This window comes from Mus caroli, chromosome 19 (genome assembly GCF_900094665.2).
Source record: "Mus caroli chromosome 19, CAROLI_EIJ_v1.1, whole genome shotgun sequence".
Lineage (NCBI taxonomy): Eukaryota > Metazoa > Chordata > Mammalia > Rodentia > Muridae > Mus > Mus caroli.
Genome location: NC_034588.1, coordinates 10518919 through 10521334, shown reverse-complemented (window position 1 = coordinate 10521334; position 2416 = coordinate 10518919). Strand labels below are relative to the sequence as shown.

Below are 2416 nucleotides of genomic sequence, written 5' to 3'. Positions count from 1 at the left end.
TTCAATTTTATCAAATTATTAAATAATCTCAATTTCAGTATATCGACTACAAAAATTTAATGTTGGGTAAGGAATTCATTAATAAACATTAAATTATAGCATGTGTAACTCTCCATATAACTAATATATCACATTTGGTATGGGGAAAGGTCTATTTTCTACACAATTCCAACGTACTGATTATTGCTTGAACAAGTCATATGTTCACATTTATGCAATTCTACTTTATTTCAACTTCTTTATCATCATGTTTCTCTTTTCCAAATGCTGTGAATATGCTAATGATTGAAAGATGACTCGGATGGAGAATAATACAAAAGTAACAGAGTTTCTTCTGCTAGGACTCACCAATGACCCAGGATTACAGCTTCCACTCTTCATGACATTTCTCCTCATCTATACCATCGCCCTGGTGGGAAAATCTGGGGATCATTCTGCTGATTGTCCTAAACTCTTGTCTCCACACTCCCATGTACTTTTTTCTATGCAATCTGTCCTTGGTGGATTTTTGTTACTCCTCAGCTGTCACACCTAGAGTCATGACTAGGATCCTAATAGGAAACAAGTTCATTTCCTATAATGAGTGTGCTGCTCAGATGTTCTGTTTTGTAGCCTTTGCTACTGTGGAAAATTACCTGTTGGCCTCAATGGCCTATGATCACTATGTAGCAGTGTGTGATCCCTTGCACTATCCCACCACTATGACTACAAGTGTGTGTATGTGTGTGTGTGTGTGTGTGTGTGTGTCTTTCTATAGATTCCTATGTGTGTGGTTTCCTCAATGCCTCCAACCACACTGACAGATCAAAAAAAAAAAAGTTTCATATATATTTTTCTATGGTGACACATTTTGAACCTTTGCCTTATGTTTCAATGACATTTTTAAAGATATTTTATATGAGTGCACTGTATCTGTCTTCACAGTATCAGAAACTGAAAAGGGGGAACAACAGGAATATTTCTGCAATTTTTAATGGAGTTGATATCTTAGGAGCAACCAACAATGTCTAAGTAGACATAACTCATACTCAATAGAAGGAAATTTATGACCGATACTATCAATCCAGTCTATAAATTGTGGCTAAAGAGAGAATAGGCCCATATGAAAAGTTACTATTTCTATTTTTCTAAATCAGTATAGCTTCCAAGTCTATTCTAAATAATTATCCATATATCAAAAGATCACTGTATTTGTCAACACTCATCAAAGAAGCTTCCTCTTGAAGAAAATAGAGATTCACAAGTTACAACTAGTTTAAATTAAGTTTATATTAATATGGTGTTCCCTGGCCTAACAGGTACAAATAACATTTAAGAAAGTCTAGACCTATTATTTATTAGAGAAAATGACAAAGAACACAAGGAGACAAAATCTTTTGGGTAGATTTTGTATACTACTGAGCTCCTTGAACACTAAAAGTAAAATTGTGGAAAAAATGCAGTTTCCCCCTCCCTTCTGTCTTCCCAGTTCCTCCCCTTCTACCTCCCCTCTCCCCTATATTCAATCCTCTTTAGTTTCTCTTCACTAAATAGCCAATCTCTAAGGAATAACAACTAATATGGCATAACAAGTGACAATAGATCTAGGCACATATCCTCATATCAAAAAGGAGGAAAAAGATATCCCTGAAGGAGTCAAAACAGTCAGAGACATTCCCACCTCCTGCTATTAGGAGCCCCCAAAGAATATCAGCTACATACCCACAAACTATTTACAGAGTACCTGGTTAAATCTATAGAAGCACCCAGATTGTATGTCCAGTCTCCATGAGCCCATCTGAGATATGATCATTTGATTCTGTCTTTGATGCCTCTGGCTCCTATAATTCTTTTGCCCTACACCCCTTTACCACAGGATTCCCAGAGATCTACTGACTGTTTAGCTGTGGGATTCTGCCCCTGCTCCAATAAGTAGCTTGATGAATCCTCTCTGATGATGACTGTGTTCTGCTATGATCTATGATTATAGCAGATTATCATTAGGAATCCTTTCATTGACTTTTGGGTTGTTTGTTTTTATTGTTGTCTTATGTTTTGTGTCAGTAGTTTTTTTGTTGTTTTTTCTTGTTCTATCCTAAGTCTCTGAGCTACTCAGTCTGCTTTCTAGACATCCAGGCAGTGGCTTCCTTTCATTGCATAGGCCTCAAGTTGGACCACTCATTGGTGGCCACTCCCACAATGGCTGTGCAACCTTTACCAAAGTACATCTCGTAGGAAGGACACAAGGAAGTCAAAGGATTTGTGGCAGGGTTGATGTCCAAATCCCTCCATTGGAAGCCTTGCTGGTTCCAGAAGATGGTTCAGGCTGGGTCTGGTTCAGGCTCCATGTCCCCCATTATGAGGAATCTTTACTAAGGTCACTCTTATAGATTCCAAGGAGTTTCCATTGCACTAGGTTTCTACATTGCATCCAAAG

At 37.7% G+C, this 2416-nt stretch overlaps 1 pseudogene; it reads left to right on the top strand.

Annotated features, from left to right (window-relative positions):
• The first annotated feature begins 301 nt into the window (after positions 1-301).
• LOC110285999 lies at positions 302-2214 on the top strand (annotated as a pseudogene).
• Positions 2215-2416: the final 202 nt, after the last annotated feature.